We start from the raw sequence: 14,752 nt of genomic DNA, 5'->3' as shown, positions 1-14,752 counted from the left end.
CTTTCCCTATGCATCTCTTCCATCTGGCTGTTCCTGAGTTACATCCTTTTGTAATAAAGCTGTAGTGTAGTAAGTAAAATATTTTCTCAAGTTCTTTTATCCGTTCTAGTAAATTAATCAAACCCAAGGAGTGGGTCATGTAGAGGTTCTGGAACCAGCTGGTCAGAAGCACAGGTGACAACCTGGATTTGTGATTGGCGACTAAAGGGGAATGGGAGGCAGCCTTGTGGGACTTAGCCCTTGACCTGTGGGATCTGATGCTATCCTCAGATAGTGTCAGAATTGCATTAAACTGTAGGACACCCAGCTAGTGCTGCAGAGAATTGCTTGGTGTGGGGGGAAAAAACCCACACATTTGGTAACCAACAGAGAAGTGTTCTGTATGAGTAGTAAAGGAGAAACACATAGGAATGTTTTTTCCTTTATACAAACATCAATGTCTTTTGCAAAGATTTTTTGCCAGTTTCAAGGGTAGTTAATTTTTTTTAAACCTCATTTTTAGGTAAATCCCACTAAAAGTAAAAAAATAACTACCCAGTAAAGTTAGTCTGGATGTGACAAACTGTGTCTCATCTAAATGAGGAAACTGATTTATTTTATTCAATTGATTTTATTTAGTAAAACACTAGAGCCACAAATCCTCATAATGATGAAAACAAGATGTAAAAGTCGAGGGACCTAGAGTCTGTCATACAGAGTGAAGTAAGTCAGACAGAGAAAAACAATTACCGTATGCTAATGCACATACATGGAATTAAAAAAAACGGTACTGATGAACCTAGTGGCAGGGCAGGAATAAAGATGCAGATGTAGAGAACGGACTTAATGCAGATGTAGAGAATGGAGGGGAGAGAGGGAAGCTGGGACAAAGGGAGACAGTAGCACTGACATATACACACTATCAAATGTAAAATGGATGGCTAGTGGGAAGCTACTACATAGCACAGGGAGATCAGCTTGACGCTTTGTGACCACCTAGAGGGGTGGGATAGGGAGGGTGGGAGGGAGGCTCAAGAGGGAGGGAATATGGGGATATATGTATACATATAGCTGATTCACTTTGTTGTACAGCAGAAACTAATACAACATTGTAAAGCAATTATATTCCAATGAAGATTAAAAAAAAAGATGTAAAAAAGTCAAGCTTATCTTGATCTCTGTACCAACCTACAAACCTCTGTATCCTAATGCAACAGAAGATAATGAGACAGAACTGTAAGCAGACAACAAGGAATACGTATCACAAACTAGTAGGTAGACCCAAGGCAGGTAATTTATACTGTGGCCTAAATTCTCCTGAGCTATAATCAGATCATAAACCTTTATTCCCACTCTCACAAAGCTAAACTTCTGATAATTAGAAAATAGGCTGAATTCTATCTTTATGCAAAGAAACTTAAGCAAGGTCACCTTATACCCTAAGGCCCTCTGGGCAAACATCCCTAGGAAGAATATATTAATCTCACGCATATTTATCTACTTAAACTTAATTTGATTCTATGTTCAGTGTAACTCATCACAATTCATGTAAAGACAAAGTATGATAACCAAGGAATATGGAAAATGGAAGAAACCTTATCAAAGAAACATTTCAAGTCATAACAATCGCACTTAACAGTAACAAAATGGGGTAGATTATTTTCTTCAGCTGTTTTGCATTCTTGCATCAGACAACAGTTCCAAGGAGTAGAAAACTTGGACCCTGTTCTTTTGCTAGAAGAATGTACAGTTGTGACCTGAACCATCTACGATCATTGAAAACAAGTCTAATGTTTTTGGAAAGCCTGTGGTGAGCTTAAGCCAGAAAGCAAAGTTTAAGATATTCTAGTCCTACGGTGGTTATTTAAATGTGCATTTGCATAACTGCTTAACAGGAGGCTTTTACTAATAAACCAAGAGTATGTTCCCTAAGATTGTATATGTTCTAATAAGCCTCTATTTTGGTAAAGTCCTAGAAAACATTTTCCACAGAGCATCCATATGGGGGAGGTTATACCAATCTTCAGTTCCTCTGAAGCACTAGTCCACTATTAAACTTCTTATAAAGAAATGCTCAGAAATAAATAGATCAGAATTAGGGCTCTCTTTCACTCTTACGGCCTTTCATTCATTTCGTGATTTTTACATTGTTAAGAGAAAAGTGCTGTTGAGATGCAAATCTTCTCAATAAATACAGGATCAGCCATTACGAAAAAAAAAATCTCAAATTTTGGTGATTCCAGTATCACTTTTAGATTCACTGGTGCAGAAGGGCTTTTGCCTCTGTGTTAACAATGAGAGAGAACAGGGTATTATATAAACCAGGAAAGAAGAAATCCACCACCACAGCAAAAAAACTTCAGCAGGTACTCTATAGCACTGGAGTCACATTCACAATACTCAAATCAAGATATGTATAGTGAAGAAGTTGTAGGTTTACTGCTCACTTACCTTTGTTAGTTGCATTTCACAAACCAACCATCCCCTCACAGAAAACAAAAAAGGGAGTTTAGGGAGAAGCTAAGGTTTTTGTTTTTAAGGTGATAGAATTTTGAGGTTTAAAAGATGAAGCTGTTCAAGTTCTACTGCAGAACAGACTAACTTTAATGAAATAGTACTTATATATGCTACACGGAATTTAACAAATCGAAACATATTTACTAAGCCATCTGTGATACTATACACTTTAAAATATTTGCTCATCTATTCTAAACTTGTTTTCATTTCTCTCTCTTTGATATAATGAAGCGGAGTAAATGATAAAGTCCATTGTTGGAATCCCTTGTAGCTTATATATTTACTCTCCCATTTAGTCAGGCTATAGGCTTGAAAGAAACCTTAATACTTTTTCCTACGTAGAGATGGCTTGAGAATCAGAAACCTTCAGATTTCTAAAGGTGACAGCAGAAGAGCTGAGCAGAGGTTTGGATGAAGTTCAACAACTTCCTAGCATACTCCTGAGCCAGATCTTCATTCACAGCCTAACTTCCCCGCAGTGTTTTAAATTTAAGTGCTCAACCTATGAATTCCTATCTGTACTCCCAGAATCTTAGAAGAAATATCAGAAGTCGTTTCGTCCAACTCTCGATTGGAGTCGTGGATTTTTCCTACAACATGCATGATGTGTGGTTCTCCAGCCTTTGCCTGATCACCCCAAGGCAGCCTACCTCAAAACTGGACAGTTCTACTGTAAAATTTGTTCTTATATTGTACTAGTGTCATATTTCTCAGACAAGTACAAATGATTTTCATATTATCCAAAAATTCTTTAGAGGGAAATTATCCTGACTTTTAATTTTGGCCTGAATACAGGATACATGCACCCCAGTGTGTATACAAGACAATCAATGAGTCATGGAAAGAAAACATTATAACTTTCATTTATATTTTTTATTCATCCCTTTCATATCTATTTTTGTGTTATATGAGATATATAATATACAGGAACAATTATATAAAATATTAAAATACATAAAATATAAAAACATTAGAGATACACTAAAAGGTGTGGGTGAGCAAAATAATTTGGAGGCCACTACTCTAGACAGTTAATGAACTTTCCGTTATTTTTTTTAAAAATTAGGTCATAGGAGGCCTACCTATGTGATTATGAATTTTTAATAGATATTAAATACTCATAAACAGTGTATCACCAACCATGTATAAATAAATGTTCAGCATCAGACCTTAAGGGCACCCAAATAATCTTTCAAAATATCAAAATAATAAAGTGAGTTTCTTGGCAAAAGAGTGCAGAACTAGTGGCAAAGAAATGGACTATCCAACTCTCCATCAAGCTTACACCAGGCGTGTGGCAATTGTGTACACGTACACATACACTTATACATACGTACAAACATACACACACGCCCAGAGAGGGGATAAAGACCTGTGAGGATATCTTTCATTATCCCTCCAACCTAAATCTAAAAATTCAAACTAAGTTGACTGAATTTATCTACCTTTAAAGGCCTAAGCTGGATTCTCCAAAATCTTAATATTGTAAGTGACCCCCAGAACATACCAAGTCCATTTCAATTAACATTGAAAATACTGTTATCCTTGAAATTAGTTTTCAAGTACATTACTGTTTAGAGCACACTATCAAAATGCTTTATTATTTGTTCATGTTGTCATGAGTAGTATTCTAAAAAGAAGGCAAGGGAATAATGAATGAGTCTTTGGAAAATCACTATATCTAGCACCTTTAGAAAGACGAGCACATTTAAATTAAATTAGGTTTTCAGGGCTTCCCTGGTAGCGCAGTGGTTGAGAGTCCGCCTGCCGATGCAGGGGACACGGGTTCGTGCCCCGGTCCGGGAAGATCCCACATGCCGCGGAGTGGCTGGGCCCGTGAGCCATGGCCGCTGAGCCTGCGCGTCGGGAGCCTGTGCTCCGCAACGGGAGAGGCCACAACAGTGAGAGGCCCGCGTACCGCAAAAAAAAAAAAAAAAAAAAAAAAATTAGGTTTTCACAGCACATTGTCTACTTTCTGTTATTTAAAACCAAAACAACCTTATTGACCAAAGTAAAAATCCTGAAGTTATTTACCAACCACAGGGTCTCTGCAAAAGTTCAGAATTTGTGCCAACATTTGTTAAAAATTAGCTCCAAAACAAGATTGGTAATTAAAAATAAGACTTTGGGATTATTATTAGGGTTAACCAAGAAAATTATGTTTAAAATACACTGCAGCCAGTAAGAATCACTAGTACAATGCAGAAGAATTAGCAATTTCATTAAATACTCTCAGCAGTACCAGAAGGTACCAACAGAGGGCCTCTAGAAATAGTGGTAGTAAAGCTTTCTAAAAACATCTTTCCCAAGTAAGCTAGGGAATGAATTAATTCCCTAGTACTGATTTTTGCTAAAAAGAAACTTTAAGTTCAAATTAAATTGTCAACAACTGATTAAGACTCTAGCTCAGAAATTAAATCTGGGAATTTCTCTTAAACTAAAAAAATTCACCCCCAAACCAGGACAGCAATATTCAAATGTCAAATACTGCTTTCCAGATTACAACTTTGCACTGTAGGATCAAACTTTTCTAACAGTTTAAACAGAAGTGCCAGCTCTTCAGAATATTATTTTTTAAAAAACTATGTGACATCTAAGAAGATCATAAAATCACAAATATGGTGGAAAAGGAACATTTGCTATCTTACTATCCTGAAAATAAGTAAATTGCTAACAAGAATTTCTTCCTCTTAGGGCCCTACAGACCCAGACCAATCCATATCATCACTTCTGATTTTCTGAGAGATACTTTATTACAACTTCAGAGGCTGAAATTTCTATTATTTTGAGCTGGGAATTTTTTTTTTAAGACAAAACAAAAAGTTCACTAGAAAAGTCTTCTAACATTCTCAAAATTACTGAGCATCTATATTTTTAAAGCACTATCTACAAAATTTTCAACTGCTCTGAATTAAATTCTATGATTTTCACCAGGTGAAAATCAAAGATGATATGAAAAATAAGTCAAACTGCAAAAAGGAAAAACAGCTTCAAAATAGAGCTGTGTATATTAAAAGAAGCATATAAGACCTTAGAATTAGAAAAGCAATAGCTAAGCTCTAGTCACCACTGTAACCATATATGGACGTTGTATTTTGTTCTGGAGACCATCATTTAAGAATTACCGAAGAACTAGAACAACCAAGAGTTGATGGACCAGTGTGACTAAGTATTCAAAATTACAATGTGAAAGAACACCCTAGTGCTTGCTTCAGCAGCACATATACTAAAATTGGAACACAGAGTGCAGTAACACGGCCCCTGAAAAAGGATGACATTCAAATTCGTGAAGCGCTCCATATTTTTCATGGGCCTCTAGGGTCCTTAGTGAATTGTTTAAACCACAAATTTAAATCTGTGACTGCCAAGAATCTTCCTGATTTGGAGCTTCCTGGTAGAGCCCAGGGAGATTCCAAATTCATTTGGCAGCCCAGAATCTCATAGCTAGAAGGCCATTCTTTAGGTCAGTTTTCTCTTTGAGCTATCTGCTCCAGGCCTTACTGATGGCTACAAGATTTTTCTTGGCAAGACCCACAGCAGCAAAGGGTAGTGGTCAAAAGCATGACTTTTGGAGCTAGAAAGACTTGGTTCTGATATCCAATAAACTTTTACAAGTTGTGTGAACTTGACAATCACTTCAACCTCAATTTTTTGTTTCCTCACTTATGATATAGAGATAACTTCACAGTACAGTGTTCGCGAGGATTCACTACTGCATTCTACACTTAGAATGCTTGGATAAATAAATATTTGTTGAATTAAAAACTAAAAAAGAATATCCCAAGGACTACGGATTATTAGCCTCTAGAAGGGACTATTCAGAGACAACACACTGCCAAAGCAATTCATACCTGCAGAGGCAGTACACATTCTGATTGGCCCTAACTGGAGAAATACAAGGAACCAGATTTTGGTTTAACATGTTAGATTTGCCTAACAGAGGCATCCACAAGTAGAATGGGCTTCTTTGGGAGCCCAGACAACCACCTGGGGAGAATGTTACCAAGCTTAATGACTGTAGAAGTACCCCCCAATTTAAGATGTTGTGTTAATTCAAGGCTTAAAAAAAGAAGTAGAACTTTCTTAGGACAATGCTCCAGCACTCTTGCCTTACCCCTCCAGATGGCTATAGAAATGTGGCAGGGCAGGGGATGGCAAGAAAAAAACACAATTAAAAATAATCATTGCTACTAACTGCCATGTTACCTGCCACCAGTCAGATTACCTGGAGGCAAAGATAAATCAGTCAATTACTTCTCATTTCCTACTTTCTTTTTTTTTTTTTGCATTATGTGGGCCTCTCTCTGTTGTGGCCTCTCCTGTTGTGGAGCACAGGCTCTGGACGCGCAGGCTCAGCGGCCATGGCTCACGGGCCTAGCCGCTCCACGGCATGTGGGATCTTCCCAGACCAGGGCACGATCCCGCGTCCCCTGCATCGGCAGGCGGACTCTCAACCACTGCGCCACCAGGGAAGCCCCTCATTTCCTACTTTTAAAACAGTGGAGGTTATTAAGACTGTGGTTACTTTTGGACTTTGAGCAATTTCACTGTGGTCTTTTGACATAGATATGAAAATGAGAAACACTTCTTTCTTTTAGTTAAATTCCTACTTTATTCATTTCTAACATAAGAGTTGATTATCAGACTTCAAATCTTGTTTTAATTTAATCATTAAGACCAACTGTTTAATTTTTTTCCTTAGGTGTTTCAGGAAAATTAGTCTACTTAGATGTATCTTCCAACCGGTTGGGAGGTTACCAATTTTTTGGCAGTCTAGAGCCTTCTAAGATTTTCTACACTCTATGCCCTTATATTATACTCTTCACACTAACTACATGATAACAAACTTACAATATTAAGGCACCTGTGCTTAGTAGAGTCGAGCAAGCGACTTAGACTCAGCCATGTAAGCTCACTAGTCTTAGGCAAATTTAAAATTTTCCCTAAGCCCTACTTACCTCATTTGTAAAAAAGGAGATCAGACCTACCTCAAAAAGCTGACATGCAACTTAAATTACACAATGTGGATGTGTAATTTAAATTACACCAGATACTCAAAAAGCTGAGTATGATCTCATACAATGATATTAAAACAAAGTCACTTCCATAAAACATTCTTGCAAAGACTACTACCAACTACACGGAAAAGATTCTCAATTATCAAATGAGTCATTAAAACTCAGTATTCTTGGGTTTCCCTGGTGGCGCAGTGGTTAAGAATCCTCCTGCCAATGCAGGGGACACGGGTTCGAGCCCTGGTCCGCGAAGATCCCACATGCCGCAGAGCAACTAAGCCCATGAGCCACAACTACTGAGCCCGTGTGCCGCAACTACTGAAGCCCGTACGCCTAAAGCCTGTGCTCCGCAACAAGAGAAGCCACCACAATGAGAAGCCCGTGCACTACAACACAGAGTAGCCCCCGCTCGCCACAACTAGAGAAAGCTCAGGTGCAGCAACGAAGACCCAATGCAGCAAAAAAAAAACAAACCCTCAGTATTCTCAGGGCAGGTTTCTTGGTATCTTAAGGCCATAAGAAAGATGATAAAGGATAGTTCTCACCTTCATCCCTTAACTATAATTCTGCGAATTATGTTATGGTTAATATTAGACTTTAAGTATGAACTCTCTTTTCCACCCCAGTCTCAACCTCACAATGCAGAAATAGCTCCATGGAGGCTATTTAACTGCCTATCTAACTAAATAGAAGAGGCCTTATTTTACATACTATATACAATTAATACACTTTTCCTTATTATTTTATTTAGATATCTGAGAGTCCAGAATGTCATTGCTCATATTTTAATTATAAACAGTATTAAAATAACTCTAGGGAATCATTACAGTATTCTATTTCCATCGTTACTGTAAAAGATGACAAGAGTTATTTAAAAGTATTAACATAAGAAACCAAACAAGGGTAGTGTTGAAATCAGCCTTTGTCACTGCTCTTAGATTTCTGTCCTCATTCAAAAAGCTTATCTAAGTTACCAATGTTTGGAAAAAGGAAAAACTTTCTTGTCCCCTTTTCTTGTCCCCTACATGGCAGAACTGGTGTTCTTCAATTCTTTGACATAGTCAACAGGATAAAGAGGCGAGAATGCTGAACACAGAATCAGAAGGAACCCAGGGATCTGGTCCTGATATCACTCATAACTTAGCTGCATTACCTCAGGCAGGTTTTAACATTTTTGGACCTGTAAAATGAGGAGCCTGATTAGGATTAGCCCAAAGGCTGAACAGTCTCTGAGTCTTTGCTAATCACCTGGCAATAGCCAGTGATCTTTTGACTGAAAATCATTTGTGTTGCAAGGGACTCATTTTGTATCCGAAGGTTTCTAAATTCTTAGCTTCCTTGTTATTACAATATCGAAATCTGTGTCAGGGCTCCTCACTCTAGTAAGATGTTACCGTGATAAAATAAAATGTAATTGTCAGTTCTTAATAAATATTTGACTTGATCTTGGGCTGAAGATATGAATATTTTTATAATATATAAACCAATAAATCCTTGCTAATCCTTTTTACAAAGGGATTTGTCATAATATTAATTTTTGAAATCAAACATATTTTATATATTTTAAATGATTCTATTTAGGAAAAAAAGATGTTTTCAAAGTCTAACTATACATAAAATGAGAGACACAAATTAATGCATAATAAATATACGCTGACCCTGAAGTATGAAAGCTCAAAAGTGAAATCCGGTCTGCTCCCGCTGACTGACAAGATCACAGGACATAATGAGGTAACATCAAAATAAGTCAGTTTTTAACAAACACTTACTAAAGCCCAATATTATGCTAACTGGCCAAAGTTGCCTATCTTTCTTTAGATAAAATGCTGTACTATGATCGCTGAAGAAAAACCAATCTGTTCTAGTGATTATCTTCTATAATACACAATCCTGGTCTGTCCTTCTGCCTATTTATTTACCTATAAGTCTTTGGAAGCTAACAGTCACAAGACAAATCCTTGTATCAGTGTTCTGGATAAACAGAAGAGTAGTGGACTTTGAGTGCTAAAATTCTCCCCCACTCCTAAGATTCAAGGCTATTGGTAAAGTACTCAAATCCCTTGTGAATAAAAGGGGAAAGCAGAAGTTAAGTCACATACTACAATACGTTCCTTTACAGGTCTAATTACTCTCAAGACTCTATTTATTTTGCAATATAAAGGAAAAGGAGGTTAAATTTAACTTAAAGAGTGAACTTGACTTTGCATTATGTTGAGCGTTCTCACAAAAGCTGCTGCTTGGAACAGAAGGAATACAACTCAGATTTAAAAAACAAAACCAAACAAAACTTGAGGAGGCATCCCTATGATGATAACTGTGCATGATAAACTTAGCAAGGTCAAGAACATCCTATCTATACCTTCAATTCCACTCTTAGGACAACCATATTAAAAGTCAACATAGGATCATTAAGGATAATAAACATATCTTTTAGGTCACTACATAAATATACTATATTAAAAGAAACATACACATTCTGGACATCTAAGCTAGGGTCAATAAACCTAAAAGTTACTTCCTTTGGCACGCAAGTTTTGTTCTATAAAGTACCTTTACTGGAGAACAACTAAAAAGCCAAAATACATCTTCATCTCTAACTTATTCCTACTTTTGCATTCCCATATGATTCCCTTGATAGGGAATAAAATATTCCCTTAACAGCATCAGCTACCTAACTGACACTAAATACACAAAAAAGAGAGATCTGTATTGGTTTTCATTTAAAAACTACAATTTTCAACTGTTTTTTAGGAAAACAGACATTACTTTACTAGTTCTCCCAAGCATATCTTTGGGTTTTAAATTTTGTTTGTCTTTAACTATTTTAAATTCTAACATTGTCATTAAATTCTACCTACTCTACTGTTGTCTATTCCATTTCCATAGTTATCAATTCAGTTCAGTATTTTAAAAGAGCACCTACCACTATATAATAGTCACTACTCAATCCAGCCCATATCCTAACGATTCCCTGTAGTAGTTACTTCTCAAGGTATAATCCCGTCATTATTAATGGCCTGTCAGTAGGAGTCATCCCCTCACTTCCACCTACTTCTCCTGGTCTAGGGGCACCACCTTGTGGTCAGCAACAGGAATTACCCTTCCCATCATCTCATTTCTTCCCCCATGGGAGAACATTACACCTGGGCCTTCTGGTTTTGCTTGCAGCTCAATTAATTCAATCTTACAAATCTCCCTTTCATTTGAACAGAGCAGAATGTCATCCTGGTGCAATTTACCACAGAGGATAGAGTTCCTTATTTATAAACGCTGGATAATTCACAAACTCTTAAGTCTACAAATTATTTGTTACTGAGTAAGAATGAGAAGGAATGGGTTTTTGAGAGGTAATTCAAAGATGAACTCCAGACAGCAGCGGGTGCTGAGCTCTGCGCGCCTTTTCCAGCGTTGGCCTCAGCTGGGAAGTCCTTCCGGGCCTGCTTAGGCCCGATCCCACCTTGTGGAGATACGGGCCAATGGGGAAAGACGTCTGAAGCTCCTGCTGCTCCTGAGGTGCCAGTGTGGAAGCAGTGTAAGCAGCTGGGGCGGTGCTGCGTGGGACCTCCAGTACAGGAGGAAGGTGACAGGTGGTGCCTTTCCCTTGAGCCCTGCCCACAGCTATGTAGTCCCACTGTATGGAAAATCCACACGTAGGCCTGGAAACCATAATTCTATCAAAGGTGGTTCAGACTATTATTCAGTGTGAAATCATCCCAACATTTTGGGCTCTTAGCCACCAAAAAGTGGGAGTTACAACAGGAAGAGTAAACCTACCTCTCTCCTTCTACCTCACCTGCCTGCCTCAACCCTTTCCTCTTTTCTCTAATCTCCAGATTCAGCCAGGCATTACCAAAAAATTCCCTTTCTTGAGAGAAATGTGCTCTCATGCACCTCAGGAGATTTGTTTGTGGCCTGTGGTTTTAAATAGCCCATTTATTTCCCAGTGGGTAGAAAATCAATTTTATGGATCTTCAAACAAATGTAATAACCATCATGAATAATAAAATTAAATATTAAAGTGGCAAAAAAAATTCCCTTTCTCTCTGTCCAAACTGAAAGCAGCCCATGAAACTTCCCTAACTGCAGCCTAATAAAGGTATATTACTTTTTCTAAATTCATCTATAAACAGGGAAGTGATACAGTGAGCTCTGAAGTGATAGTAACCTTTAAATAGAGAACCAGGATCACTAACCTCAAAGTTTCCCTTCACACTTGAATGTTGTCTTAGAAGTTGGTGGATGCTTATAATACAAGGCAGCAACTTCTTAGCTGAGCTCCCTGTTACCTCAGCTTTTTTTTCTTATTTCATTCCACCTTGAACATAACTATTTAAAAAAAGCAAATATGATATTTTCAACAAGCAACCCCCCTTTCAAAAATAATGAGGGGTCCCTATATCCAATCACATCATCAAAATTATTGTTTCACATTCAATATGCTAAATCAAAGACCTACCCTAAACTGAAATTTTAGAAATCAGCTATATATAATCATATGCTCTTCCAATCTTATCTTTCATTACTTCCTCTAAATTTCTTACTGGTCCTCATACTGGTTAGGCCCTAGGGTTCTATGTGGGGTATAAATAAAGATAACTAGCACATGGTCCTAACTCTTGAGAGGCTCACAATTGGGGTTTCTTCTTCTTCTTTTTCTTCCCTTTTTTTTTTTTTTTTTTGTAAAGGTCTCACATATTTATTACTGAGCCAAACACTAGTGCAGAAACACTGACACAAAGAGAAAAATGATTTTCCCAATAAAACACATCCAGCTGTTCTGATGGTAGTGATGTTTTCAGAGTGATATGGTAAGATGCAAGTGACCCTGACACAGCATAAATATGTGTGCCATCCCATGTGTGGGGCTCCTTACAGACCCAGCTTGGTTCTTCTCCTATGTCTTCTCTTGGAGACATACCTGATTTTATTATCAGCTTTCATTCGAATCCTTTGGGGAATGGGACAATTCTCTTTTGTTTCTTGGCCAGGAATCGCTTGACCCTGAAAGTTTGCGAGAAGACATGGCAAGGAGCAAATTCAACCGCACACAGGATGGCGGAGAAGAAAGAGGAATTGATTCTTCTTCTTTTTAAAAGCATATCTCAGCTATTTTGAAACATGAAATCTGCATGTATTGTGCTGTCTTACAATGGAGAAGATCTATACTGAGTGTGCTTCATACTCCTAAAACATCTCCAAGGAGCACATTCTCTATAAAGCCCCCGTCAACAACTTGACCCCATACTTAGCGCTCCCTTCTAGGAACTTCTACTGTCCTTAATTTCAGTAACAGCTGATTATAGAGTGTTCTCTAACAAAGCTTTTAACTGATGAGAAAAGGTTATAATATGCTATAGATATTAGTAGCCTCAGACCTCTTAGGTGGCCAAGTAGAGCCTACAGTGATTGGATCAACCACCTCAGTTGTAAACATGTCATCACTTTATCCTGCTTCTAATTTTCAAATTAGAAGTAACTTTAAATATTATTTAGTACAATGATCTCATCTTGAAAATGAAGGAAATGAAACCTAGAGAATTTAATTTGTTTAAGGTCACGCTGATATAAAAAAAAACAGAAATAAGGCATTCTTAGAACCCAAAACTGTACGCTCCTGACTTCTGGGCTTGATTATACCACATCACACTGCTTCTTTAATTGCCACTTAACATAAATCTTGCTGTCCCAACAAGACTGTGAGGTCTCTGAAAACAAGGTTGTAACATGATTTATATGTAGCTCTCATCTCTCTCAAAGTGCCAATCTCCAACTGAGGAGTACTTAAGGGATAATTGTTGGTGGGATAAAAGTATCTGTTGTAAAGATAGGTCTCATTTAATAAAAAAGATAATTTTAATTTATGTATTTAGAAATGTGTTTGAATACTATAAACATTTGTGTGTATTCATATATGTACATAAATAGAAAATGAGAAAGAGGACAAACACACTTTAGAAGAGTGACCTGAAACTACACCTTAGACTAGGCAACTTGACTATTCTAAAAGCTACATCTAAGCACAGTAAGCTTGTTAAAAACAAGACAACAGGCCCCAAATGGAGTCACTTATGCTAATCCTCACATCGTCAAACTGAGAACTAAATTACAGTTTTGTCTCTCCCAGAAATGGACTCAAACCAGCCAATCAGGAATTGCCTGATCAGCACTAGTTAGGTAACCCCTGCCATCTTCTACAGGGAAAGTAATCTAGCAATAACCAATATACTTTTTTGCCTAGTATAACTTCCTTGTTCCTGCTCCCTTCGGCCTATAAAAGTCTTTCATTTTGTACAGCTCTTCAGAGTTCCTTCTATTTGCTTAGACTGAAGGCTGTCCAATTCATGAATCATTGAATAAAGTCAGTAAGATCCTTAAATTTGCTCAGTTGAACTTTGTTTTTTAACAAAATGAAAAGTACTAACACTTAAACCATACAACATAAGTTTAAATAATGCATACAGCTCAAATTCTCATTGGTAAGAACTATTCTAAGTATTGCTCCTCACCTATCTGGCACATGTAGACAGGAGGCTATGACTTACGGCCTTGATGTGCATTATCATTTTCTCCCCTAAACAATGCCCCCCAAAATCCAATTTCAATAAAATTTCTTTATAGTATAGGCCTTTGGGACCTTCCCCTTTGCTCTTCCCTCTGCCTGGTCTGCTCTTTCCCTAGTTATCTCCTCACATCCTTCAGGTCTTTGCTCATGTATCAGTGAGGTTTTCCCCGATCACTCTGCTTAAAATTTCCTACCCTAGAATTCTTTATCTTCTTTCACAACTGTCATATTGTGCATTTTACTTATATGTTTTGTTTACCTCCTCTTAAACTTCACCAGGGCGAGCATTTTTGTCTGTTTTATTCACTCATATATTCTTAGCACCTAAAACTGTGGTGGGCAAAGTATGGGCCAAGGCCCAGATACTGTTCACCACAGTCAAACCCAGGCATGCCCATTCATTTACATATTATGGGTGACTGCTTTCATGCTACAACATGGTTGAGTAGTTGCAAGACAGACCACATGGTCAAAAATATTTAAATGACTCTTTACAGAAGAAGTCTGCAGATCCCTAACCTAAAACAATGCTAGGTCAAACACTCTATAAACAATACTGAACAAATGTACAAACAAACATACATAGGGGGAAAACATTTCTGATCCCACGGTATTTTATACAATATATAACAGAAGAGCATCTAAACTATCACCATGAAAGCCTTTAGTATGCTTAACC

At 37.5% G+C, this 14,752-nt stretch overlaps 1 protein-coding gene and 1 non-coding gene across 7 annotated transcripts in view; one reads left to right on the top strand and one right to left on the bottom strand.

Moving 5' to 3' along the window:
- TMCC1 (transmembrane and coiled-coil domain family 1) overlaps window positions 1-14,752 on the bottom strand; it is a 219,614-nt gene that overhangs the window by 126,502 nt on the left and 78,360 nt on the right. The gene's annotated exons all lie outside the window — the stretch shown is intronic.
- LOC132528279 (U6 spliceosomal RNA) lies at window positions 5,699-5,802 on the top strand. Its single transcript, XR_009543162.1, has one exon. It is a non-coding gene; the product is annotated as a U6 spliceosomal RNA (small nuclear RNA).

The sequence above is a fragment of the Lagenorhynchus albirostris genome, chromosome 10 (assembly GCF_949774975.1).
Source record: "Lagenorhynchus albirostris chromosome 10, mLagAlb1.1, whole genome shotgun sequence".
In the NCBI taxonomy this organism is placed as follows: Eukaryota; Metazoa; Chordata; class Mammalia; order Artiodactyla; family Delphinidae; genus Lagenorhynchus; species Lagenorhynchus albirostris.
This window is presented reverse-complemented; position numbering and strand designations above follow the sequence as displayed.